Source organism: Delphinapterus leucas, chromosome X (assembly GCF_059928025.1).
Source record: "Delphinapterus leucas isolate spDelLeu-1000000601 "Yukka" chromosome X, BTC_Dleu_Yukka2, whole genome shotgun sequence".
NCBI lineage: Eukaryota > Metazoa > Chordata > Mammalia > Artiodactyla > Monodontidae > Delphinapterus > Delphinapterus leucas.
In genome coordinates this window covers 45,369,170-45,381,903 of record NC_143150.1, presented here as the reverse complement: position 1 = coordinate 45,381,903, position 12,734 = coordinate 45,369,170, and the positions used below count along the sequence as shown (strand labels likewise).

Below are 12,734 nucleotides of genomic sequence, written 5' to 3'. Positions count from 1 at the left end.
TTTGCTTCTGGTATTCATAGAGCATGGTGGGAGGTGGGAACAGGGATATCAGAGAACAATCAGATGACAAAACAGATGTAAAGAGAAGAAGCTTTAATGGTGGTGGCCCTGGATTGGGAAAGACTGTGTGGGACCTGGGCTGCCCATCCAGTACTCCTCAGTATTTACTCTCTCCTGTCTGTCTAGGCTTGTGTCTCTGTTTTGATAGGTAAAGACACCAGGCCAAAATATGCTTCCCAGAGAGCATGGAAGAATACAACATGCATCTCTGATAGTAACCTAGGAAATCCAAAAACTGAAAGGAAATCCCACGAATTGATTTGAAAAGAATGTAACGGTCTTTCTTTCAACCCAGGTTCTATCAAACCAATTCATTGCACCACACAGAAATGGTATTGAATTTACCACATCATGTACAAAATAGAACTTATTTTCCTTTTGGCTGTTAAATTTCCAAAGGCTCTCCATGGCATGATTGAGCTGTTTGTTTTATTCTAAATTTAAGAAAGGAGGTTGCAGGGAGAGAGGGAACTTACATTTAATGAGTAACTACCATATGCCAGACATTTTATATATATTTTTGTATTTAATTCTCACCACCACTCTGAAAATAAAATACTATTACTATCTCCATTTTACAGATGAAGAAATGGATATTTAGAAAAGTTAAGTAGTTCTTTCAAGATCATTCTACAAGTGAATGAAATAAGCAGGACTCAAATCCAGGCTTTGTTTAACTCCCAAGCCTGTGGTGTTTATTAGGGTGCTTCTTTTTCAGATGGTGAGCTTTCAAGCTTCAGCGTCATGTTGACTTTAATTGACTAAGTAGTAGAGTTATTTTTTCATTCAATGACAATGAATGTAAATACCTTCATGGTACATAAATAGTATTTATTATTATGAAGTGTCATTAGCATTAACGCCCTAAACTCCAAGGCTCTAACTGCTTGGTTACAGAAAATTCGATGTTCTATAGATCAGTGCCTTTCAAACTTAAATATGCATTCAGATCACCTGGAGGAATCTGCTGAAAATGCAGACTCTAATCCAATAGATCCAGAGTGGAGCCTAAGATTCTACTTTTCTTTCTTTTATAAATTTATTTATTTATTTATTTAATTTATTGGCTGTGTTGGGTCTGTTGCTGCGCACGGGTTTTCTCTAGTTGCGGTGAGCGGGACCTACTCCTCCTTGCGGTACACGGGCTTCTCATTGCAGTGGCTTCTCTTGCTGTGGAGCACAGGCTCTAGGCACGTGGGCTTCAGTAGTTGTGGCACACGGGCTTAGCGGCACGTGATATCTTTCTGGACCAGGAATTGAACCTGTGTCCCCTGCATTGGCAGGCGGATTCTTAACCACTGTGCCACCAAGGAAGTCCCAGATTCTGCTTTTCTAACAATCTCTCAGGTGGTGCTGATGCTGTTTGATCTCAGATCATACTTTGAGTAGCAGGACTATGGAGTACTCTGCCATAACTATTTTTGGAATCCCCAGGGGTGCTTCTAGCTATCCAGGAATTTGTAGTCACAGATCAAGGATGTCTAGCTGAGTTACAACTCTCAAGCTTCTGGCTGTAGCTATTTTAGGGAGGTTCTCCTCTACACCAGAACTCTGCTTATGGTACCATTTCTATCTCCTTATATGAGTGGATTTGGAAATCTGCTATGCCAGATATTACTGGATCTGCATGCTATTGTAGTCCCTTGATGTTAACCGTAAATGCTGGCTGATGAACAATAGCAGCCAAGAAGAGGGTGAATCAGACAGGCAAACACTACAGCCTTTTCTACTGCTTGACAGGGAAGAGAGTGAGGGATCCCTGGACCATGGTTAGCATGGTTCATTCTGTAGGACAAGCATATACCTGTGGTGTAGATGAAATATCTGCATCGAATCACAGCTTGATGGCACAGGCCATGGAAAGTATCCAGCTCAGTCCCCTTGCTCTGATTCCATGCTTTTCAGGCAAATAAGTGATCACTGAAGATGGTAGTCAGGAACCATCATCTCTGCTAATGGTTCTCCCAGGGTTGGCAAGTGTTTAACAAGCATGCATTCTAGTCATTCATTCAGATAAACAATCTGTCAAAGACTACTAACACTAATTAGTAACTTACGTGAACCAAATACTGGCTAAGATTCTAGAGATATAGTATCTCTACTCTCAAGAAAATTTCAGTATGGAGGGAGACACAGACAAGTAACCTACAGTACATAGTGATGGGTGTTAGGGTTATTATCAGAGCCCGTAGCAGAGCCATCTAACGCAAATTTTGGATGGGTGGGGAGGAGGCAGGGCAGTGGTGTGCTGGTTAATGTTTAACGATCAGTTCTCTGAAAAAAATAAAAGCCCTGATTTGTTAGTGTTTGGTGATTTTCATGGTGGAAATGCTCCCATCATGACCAGTTTCAAGCTACCAAATTGATGTCACTGAACATAGAGTTGTGCATAATAGGCTCTTGAAAGTCAGGATAAATTAATTCTAGCACACCATTGGGGTAGAGAAGGCTTCCCAAAGTGAATTATGTCTAAGAAGAGATTTGAAGGAAAGCTAAAGTTAGTCCATCAAATGTGGAGGACAGACAAAGGGATTCCAATTAGAAGAAACAGCAATACAAATAACTCAGCATGGTCATAGGAAACATGTTGCTTTGGCAATAAGTGTTGCTAGTCTGAATTAAAGTGTAGGAGGGAATAGTGTTAAATTTCCCAGTAGGCAGACTAAGCATATATTGATATTTAGGGCACCAGAAGGGTGGAGGAACCAAGGAAAAGAAAAAATGAGTTCTGATGAAATTATTAAGTGTATAATCAATAAATTTGGAAGAAATGTCAAAGAAAAATTATTATAACACTTGTTAAAATGGTAAGGAAGACTTCATTCAAGATTATTGCAACAGGGGAGAGACTATTGCAGCAAGGGAGAGAGACTGAACTCAACTCCAAATACCACAATGACAGCTGGGGATTTATAGTCTATGAGAAGAGTGAGGGGGTCAGTGTATAGAAAATTACTAAGAGGAGACATCAAGCGTGGGGATATTCTTGCCAAACTGTCTTAACAGGATTCTTTGCTAAAGGTAGGCCAAGATTGAGTCTTAGTCAAGAAGAGGGCTCAGCGAAGCCTAATTAAAGTTTGGTCAAGGAGGGAGTCTTTGTCAGAAGCTATTTTAATTTTAACATACATGTGAGTTTAGTACTATTGAATTAGAGCAGAAATGAGAGTACCACAATATTTTTAATTCATAGGGCTTCTGGTTCTGGAGATGGGGAAAAGATACTTGGAAAGAGTCAAAAGATATTAATGCTGTAGAAATAGTAGAATTTCGTGGCTGATTAGGGATAGAGGAGAAGAATAAATCAAGAATTACTCTGGGGCTTCCCTGGTGGCGCAGTGGTTGAGAGTCCGCCTGCCGATGCAGGGGACATGGGTTCGTGCCCCCGTCCGGGAAGATCCCACATGTCGCGGAGCGGCTGGGCCCGTGAGCCATGGCCGCTGAGCCTGCGTGTCTGGAGCCTGTGCTCCGCAACGGGAGAGGCCATAACAGTGAGAGGCCCGCGTACCGCAAAAAAAAAAAAAAAAAAAAAGAATTACTCTGGTTTTCTAGCTTCTGCAAGTGATTGAATGGTAGTGCCCATGAGATAGGTAACATTGGAAGAGGAGCACATTTAAAATGAAGATGATGACTCTGCTATCAGACATGTTCGAATTTGAAGTACTCGAAGAACATCAAGTGGAGATGTCCATCAGGCAGTCAGGTATATGAATCTGAAGCTCAGCAGAGAGGATTGGTCTGGAGTTATAGTCTTGGGAGTCACCAGTACATAGGCTGTAATTGTTATCATGAGAATGCCTCTTAGGGAAAGGGTATAGAGTGGGAAATGAGAAAAGGGTCAAGAAAAGATCCCTGAGGAACCCCAGCATATGGAAGAATCCAGCAAAGGGGACTGAGAAGGAGTGATTAGTGGAGTGAGAAGAAAATTAGTAGACAGTGGTACCCCAGGATTCAAGAGAGGAAACTGTTTCAAAAAAGGAATTCAACTGTTAAGGCATCAAGCAAGAAGACAACAGAAATGTGTCCACTGGATTTGGCACATGGAGGTCTTCAGTGCCCTTGACAAGAGTAGTTTCAGTGGTGTGATAGAGATTCCATTTCAGATAGAGAAGCCATTTCAGAGTACACTGAAGAGTGAATGGGAGATTAAGAAGAGGAGTCAATGAGAATAGATATTTCTTTAGAAAAATTTTACTCTCAAGAGCCATTGAGAAATTGAGTGGTAGGTGGAGAGGAATATGGATCAAGTGAGGGCTTTTCAAAGATGAGTGATGCTAGAGCAGGCTTAGATGCTACTATGATCTATTAGAATGATCTATAAAGAGAGATAAGGATGTAGGCAAAGTATCTGAAGATACTGGACAGGAATGGATGCAGAGTACAGGTGGAGAAGTGACCTTAAACAGCAGGCACTCATAATGTATAAACTCATTCTTAGGCACAGGCCTTATTGATAGAATGTCTCACCGTCTGTGGATAGGCGGAACATCAGGACATGAAAATATTGTAACATTTAGACTCTTCTGGTGTTTTTTAAAGCAGTATTCATTAATAAACATTAACAAAACAGTTGTGTCACCTTCAGAACAGGGAAATCCTCAAAACAACAAGGGACTTATTTGTCTTTCATTTAACAACTATTTTTTGAGTAAACTGTGCCATGCAATGATCTAAATGCTGGAAATAAAATAGTGAACAAGTCATACCTGATTATTTCTCTTATAGAGCTTAAAGTGTACTGGAAGAGAAGTATATTAAACAAATAATTGTAATACGGTGTGATAAAGGCTATGATGGGAGAAGTACTCTGTCAACACTTTACCTTATCTGGGAGTGGAGGAGTTAGGGTCAGAGGACTTCTAGAAACAGATATTAAGTTGGTATCTGAAAGATAAATAGGAGTTATCCAGAAGAATGGGGTCAAGAAATAGGGTGTGAGGAAGAGTTCCAGGCAGAGGTAACCGTATACATGAAGACCTTGACACCGAGGGAGTGTGATGCAGTTGAAGAACATAAGGTCAGTGTGACTGGACTGCAGAGAGTGGGAGGCAAAATGGTGGAAGAGGAAGCTGGAGAGGTAGCAGGGACCAGATTACACAGGGCCTTATATACTGTGTTTCGGATTCTGGTATTTATCTCAAGACCCAGGGGAAGACATAGCAGGGATTTAGGCAGGGAAATGAGCCTGACAGGATTTACATTTTGAAAACATTCTAGCTGCACTTCTGAGAATTGATTGGAGGGGGCAAGAGTGGAGGGATGACTAAAAGAGTTGAGAGGCTATTGCAGTTGTTTGGATGAGAATCATGGTGACATTTGCTAGGATGGTAGGGGTAGAGATGGAGAGAAGTAGAAGTATTTTAGAAGTATTTGCAAATTAACAGCTCTTGGTAAAGAATTGGATGTGGAGAATGAGGGAGAAGAACGTGTCAATGATTCCTAGGTTTTTGGCTTGAACAACTGGTTGGATGAGGCAATGGCAGCTTTTACTGGGACAGAGAAGAAAGGCAGAAGAGGAGGCTGCAGATGATCAAAGTTAGGTTTTTTAGAAGAACTAACTCACTATCATCATTCTCTTACCAGATGCATCTGGTAAGACTCCAATCAAATATAATTCCAAGAGTATCTGAAAAGCTCTAGTATTACTTTTATCTTCTTAATATCTTGAGTGCCTATGGATGGCTGAAGGGTTTAGCTTATGTTTTTTTGTCTTACTGTGTTTGACCTTCATAATTCATTTAATTATACTTCTTTTTCTGACCTCATTATTGCTTTTTCTGAACCACTTCTACCAAACTAGACCAATGGTGCATTTATGTTCATGCTGAGTTCAACTCTTAGTAGGGACATGAATTTATAGTAGGGACGCTGTAGATGTATGCTTCTTATATTTTTAATATGGATTTTTTTCAAACATATTTACCTAAGTAGATAGTAATAGATTAACATATTCTCACCAACTAACTTCAATAATTATCAATTTATAGTCAATTGTATTTAATCCATCCAAACAGGATGGACTTTAAAGAAATCACTACTATTCATAAAACAATTAACAATATTTCTTAACATTATATTTCCACTTAGTGTTCTAATTTTCCTGAATGCCTAATTTTCCTTTTACAGTTTCTTTGAAACGGGATTCAAATAAGTCCATACATTGTATTTTGTGGATGTCTCTTAAGTCTCTCAATTCATTGGTTCCCTGTGTCTGTTTTTATTTTTAAATTATTATTTCAATTTATTTGTTGAAGAAAACAGGTTGTTTATCCTGTAAAGTTTCTCACATTTTGGATTTTGCTGATCACATCTCTGACGTGTTGGTTAACGTATTCTTTTGTTCCTTATACTTCCTGTAAACTGGTAGATCTAGAGCCTTGATCTGATTCAAGATTGATTTTTTTGGGCAGTAATATTTCATAAATGTTGTGTGTATTTCCATCAAGAGGTACAGAATATCTGGCTGAATCTCTTCTTTGTGATATTAGCGGTCATTGATAGTCATTACCTAGATTCATTATTTCATTAGGGGTTTATAAGATGGTGATATTCCAATTCTATAATTCTTCCTTCATTTACTAGTTGCAATATGTCTATAAAGGAAAAATTCCTCTCGAAAGCTATTTCATCACTCTGAGGGACAGCTTGGATTCCCTTAGCACCATCCTCCAAAGGTGACCAATGAATATATTTTTCAGAGTCATTATTACTCATGGGTTTTTAACATTTTTGATGTGTTTCAATTCATAAGTTCATTGCAGTTATTATTCTTAATGATATTCAAATTGGCATTGTAGCCCTTCTCAAGTTGGTTCCTGAGTGCTTTTGACACTACCCCAATCATCTTTGATAGCTTTCTTGCTTTCTGATATGATAATTAATAAAACCATATGAATAAATAATTTTAAATATTTATGACATGTTAAGTGCATGATTGTGGCTCTAAATTACCATTTAGTTATGCTTTGTATAACAGGATATAAACACTACCCTCATCTCCAGTCTACGGAATGCTAAGTTGACACACAAGACAGTCAAAGCTTCCTTTCATTCAATATCTGACTAATTTATGGCTTTACAGAAAAATAAACAGCCAGCACATGATTTCATCTCCTAAACAAAGCATTTACACTTATCTAAATATGTTTTTTAAATGAGGTGGAATTTCTTCCTTCTTAAAAATATGTTTCTGGAACTACTAAAAAATTTGCGTTTTCTAAATAGCTGATAAAAAACGTTCCTCCATATTGTTGAAGAAGGGAGGCACTGGGACCACCAGTAAGACTTGGTTTAAGTATGCCAGTCAGACTTGACTTCTTTCCGTCCTGCTGCATCAGAGGCCACGCTCTCCTTTTTAGTTTCTTCTTTTTTGCAGCCTTTAGTGTCTTGGTTAGCCACCCCAGTCCCAGTGGATTTCCCTTTTGCTCCTCCTTTCCCTCTTGTTTGCACATTTTTCCTGAAGGTTTATTCTTTCTTGTTGCCTTTTGTTTTTGGCTTAGTCTCAACTTTGGAAGGAACAGGTTTGGCTACAACCTGTGAATCTCCTCTTGGGCTCTTTCTTTACTGCCTCTTTAGCTGAATTGACCTTCTTCTTAGAAATCTTGGTGGTGGCTTCAGTGAGGAAGATGCGTGCCTGGGTGCCTAGGAGTCTTCACAAAGCTGGGCTACTTTGCTGCTGCCAATCCCATAGTCTGAACTCCTGGGGCCCAAGATGGGAGTGGATCAGATGTCTGCCCATTATTTTGATTTAATATCAGGAATCTCTCTCTCTCTCTCTCTCTCTCTCTCTCTCATCATCCTCTATCACTATCATCTGTGTACTCATCCCTCTCTCTCCCTTTTTAGGTAAATGGTAGCATACTATACGTGCTTTTCTCCACCTTGTCTTTTTCACCTTAACAATATACCAGGAGATCATTCCAAAGTAGTATATAGAGTATATATTCCTCATTCTTTTTACAGCTACATAATACTCCTTAATGTGGATGTATTGCAATTGATTCAAAGAGTCCTTTATTGATGGACATTTGTTTTTTTTAACCTTCTGCTATTACATATAGAACTGCAGTGAATAATCTACTGCATATGCTTTACTGTTATTTTTGCCAGTGTATCCTTGGGATACATTCCTAGAAGTGGGATTACAGGGTCAAAGGGAAAAAGCTTTATGTAATTTTGCAAGATTCGACAACTTCCCCTCCATTGGGGTGGTACTATTTTACATTCCCACCATCAAAGCATGAGAATGTCTGTTCACAGCCTCACCAAAGACTATGCGGTCAAACCTTTGACTTTTTGCCAATCTGATAAGTGAGAAATTATATCTTATTTTAGTTTTAATTTATACTTCTCTTATGAGTAAGGTTGAATATTATTTCATATATTTAAGAGTCATTTATATATCCTTTTCTGAGAACTGTCTTGACAGTTTAAAAAACATGTTCAATGTGTTTCAATCTGTTATAGTCTTTTTTTTTGGTATAGTCTTTTTTTATGCTCAAGTTCTATCTTAGGCCAGTGGAAGACTCTTCAGGCTAGCTCCTGTGTCCTTTTGACATGACCTCAGCATTCCTTTATTTTTTACCCTAGTAATCTTTGACCGCTTCTTTGCTAAATGATATGACAAGATATTCTAGACTTATCTTGTACATTAAATGCCTGAGAATTGGCATCAGCCATTTCTCTAAGCTGCTGGAGGAATAATAATTCTATTTGCTAAGCCTCATATCCACATGCACATTCATAGCACTTATCATCACCTGACATTACAGTGTGTATTGTCTGATTCTTCCTCTATATTCTAAGAATTTAGAATGTAAGCTACATGGAGGGTTAACACTTTGTTTTGTTCACTAATGTATCTCGAACACCTAGAACAAAACCTGATATACAGAGGTTCTCAAAACCTGCTTCTTTCCATTTATCAGAGGTCATGATTGCAGCCCTCTACATGAGGAGATGGGTGATCATCCGGAGACTGAGCCCAGGAGTCACTATCATTCATTCGTTCATTCCCATGTACTGAATGGCTGGTATGTAACAGACAGTGTTCTAGGCAAGTTGGTAATGTTTGCATTAGGCCTGAGGCTCAGGCAAAACCTCTAGCCACACTGATCAGGCAGAAATGATTCCTCTTCAATGTCAAACTTGAGCTAAACTAATAGGGTCAAGTAACCAACTGGAATAAAAGGAAATGGTGGATGGGACTTCCCTGATGGTGCAGTGGTTAAGAATCCACCTGCCAATGCAGGGGACATGGGTTCATTCCCTGGTCCGGGAAGATCCCACATGCCACGGAGCAACTAAGCCCATGTGCCACAACTACTGAGCCTGTGCTCTAGAGCCCACGAGCCACAACTACAGAAGCCCGCAACAAGAGAAGCCACCACAATGAGAAGCCCATGCACCGCAATGAAGAGTAGCCCCTGCTTACTGCTACTAAAGAAAGCCCACATACAGCAACGGAGACCCAACACAGCCAAAAATTAAATAAATAAATCTTAAAAAAAGACACGGTGGGAGTATTTTCTTCCCTCAGGACTCCTCCTTCATGCAATGAAGACATGGCACCAAAGCTTCATACATTAAGCAAATATATGTATATTTTACTTATTGTTTACATTTCCAGATGCTGTCTATGATAGCTGTATTCTATGTAGTTTACATCAAACTCATCTCTTTTATGTGAGAGGGAAATCAGAGTAGGCCAGGACTAATATTTTTTGAAGTCTTATTGTGTGCCAGACATTTAAAAATAGATTTTCTCACTATATTTTGTATTATAGTCTCCTGGAAGATAAAGTAAGGAGGAAAAGAAAGCACATTTTTAAAAGACTTTATTTTTTTTAGATCAGTTACAGCACTTTTTTTTTTAGAAAAAGGAAATAGTATAAGGATTTTCTATTCTTTTCCTAGCTTCAGGAGGTAATTCATCTTACAACACAGAAGAGTCAACAGGTACCATTTACAAAGGATTTCCCATTTATTCCTCACACCACTGTGGTAAAGTGAGGGATTTTGTCACATCCACTGAGAAGACTGAGGCTCAGAGAGGTGATAACATATAAAACTCTATCAGTCATTTCTAGATTAGAGCAGTGGTTCTCAAACTGTCTTGTGTCATCTGTATAACGTGTAAACACTAATTACTGGGCCCCATCTGGGTGAGGCCCAAGAATATGCACTTCCAGCAAGTTCCCAGGTGATGCTGATGCTGCTGGTCCAGGGACCACAGTTGGAGAACTACTGATGTGAATAACAAACAAAAATGACATTTACTTTTTACGAGGATCTAGAGAATCACTGCGAGCTGAGAGGGCTGTTGGAGGTACATGGCCTGGGGTCAAAGCAAAGAGGATACAGAGTGCAGTGTGCCCAGGCCCATGCTTTGCGCCATTGACTCAGACAGTGGCTGACACTATGTCACTCTCCTAAAGTGTGAGGGGACCAGTCACTGGTCCACAGAACTGTTCATGTGGCATTGTGATTTCATCATGTCTCCCGCCCTGGGGAGCCCTGTGGTTGAGGGATTAAGCACCAGCCTCCCAAAAGTCTCCCTTGATCTTAAGAGCTATTCAGGTTACTTCTTATTAAATCCCTAATTCAGACCAGGCTATGGGAAGTTAGGAGAGGTGAAGTAAATCAGGGACACTGTCTTGTAAATGCCTGCTCAGTAGTGAAACCTGGAATTACAATAAAGCTTTCTCACTGTGTCCCTGAAACTACCAGAGATCTGAATGCTCTAATCTCCCTGTGCAGTCGATGGTGGCCAGGATATTACTTTTTGATCATTTTTTATAGTGAGCTGTATTACTTGTAAGTGATTCTATTACCGAAAAATTTAAAACGTCCTATGGCAAATAACAAAAGCAATAACATCCCAGCGAAGCTTGTCTGAAATGGTTAGAGTAAATATTTGCAAATTAGGGCTAATTCTCATGATATATGAAAGCATTCTCAGCAACCAGTATAGAGAGATGGACAAATGATGCTGTGGTAAGCAGCCTCTAAGACGGCTCCAATGAGCCGGAGCCTCCCTTCCTGAGCGGCGCCAGGAAGCCGGGGACCCCTTCCTGGAGCCCGGAGCCTGCGGCCCGAGCGCCCCCGGGGCCTTATTTGTACGCAGCGCGCCTTTGTACGGAGAGACTCTGGCGGAGGTGCCCAGCGGTTCAGCGAAGCCAGACCCTGCTCCACTCCCAGGAAGAGGAAATTTCCACCCCTGCAGCTGTCTTGTGACTCACGCTGCCACCCCAACCAGTCGGAAAGAGTGGGAGTATTGAGTGTGTACTGTACACTGAATGTACAACAGTGGGTTAATCACACAAGCGCATCATACAGGAAAACGCACTTGTATTTGAACAGTGAAAAGACCCTTAAACAAAGGTTTGATCTTGCCCTTTTACCCAGGCTTTTATGGGTTCCTGGCTGCACTCTTCTCATTCACAATGTGGGCTATGTTTCAGAATCTGAACCATGAGGTTCCAAAATATCGTGACCAGATAGTCCAGGACTTATGGTTTTTCCAAAGTCAGTGACTGCGTTGTAATATTCATTCAATCTGTCTGATCCAGATTCCTATAAAGGGTACATTGAAGACCTAAAGCCATATGACTTAGAAGAACAGAAGAATCTCACAGTCTGTCCTGATGAAGTGCCTTTTGAACAGAGAAGTCCAATTTATGTTGCATGTCAGTTTTTTACTGTCTTACTTCAAGCATGTGGTGGTGTGGATGATCCTGAGTTTGGTTATACCAGAGGAAAGCCTTGTATTCATGTGAAAACAGAGTAATTGAATTAAAGCCTTAAGGAGAACCAACTATAGAATGTATTTCGAAGGATGAAAGCACAGCTACTCTATCAACTTATCCTCCCAATGGAATTATAGGAATAAAATATTTTCCATGTTATGAGAAAAAACTGCATGTGAGGTATCTACTGCCATTAGTTGACATCTAGGTCACCTTTGACCCTGCAGTACCGTAAAAGAAGTAACAGTCAAGTGAAAAGTAGATGGATTACCCAACCGAAAACACCAGGATGTTCTTGACAAGTTTTTAGGACGAGTTGTGTTCAAAATCACAGTGTGTGCATAGTAATGAGTTAGGATATCTCCACAGACTAAATGCTATGTTGTCTGTCTTTATTTTGTATCAGCTGGACCTGCCATTCTAGAATTATGAGACCACCCTGGACAAAGGTAGGGTGGTACATGACACTGGGGTAACATCATAATGTGCTTCTAGATCATAGTGTTCAATGTCCTTTGAAGTAACTGCCTGTTGCCTCTGCTGCCTTTTGAACCAGTGGACAGTCACCAGATAGGGACTGTGAACACTTGATTTGAAACATGTAGAATGGGGGTCTTGTCCTATTTTGATGTGGTTTAATTGCCAAGTGTATAAACCTTAGTGTGCTGCCCTATATAAATATTTTATAGATTTAACACTGGTTAAGTGTCATATTTTCATGCCAGCAAAGTTTAGGCATAAAATGGTACCTGACCAACATCAAGTGACTTTATAGCTGCAAGAAATGTGATGTATGGAGAAGTTCTGTGAGGAATAAAAAGGAAAATAAAAGTGAGTTTGAAAGGTTTTCTTGGTGTTTGTGTAAAATTATTTTTTACATGTTGAATTAGTCTGTGGATCTTTTTGATTAAGAGCACAAACTTTTTGTTG

General features: G+C 39.8%; 1 pseudogene; it reads left to right on the top strand.

The window, feature by feature from the left end:
• Positions 1 to 3,702: 3,702 nt before the first annotated feature.
• LOC111178195 (sodium/potassium-transporting ATPase subunit beta-3 pseudogene) lies at positions 3,703 to 12,268 on the top strand (annotated as a pseudogene).
• The last annotated feature ends 466 nt before the right edge of the window (positions 12,269 to 12,734 follow it).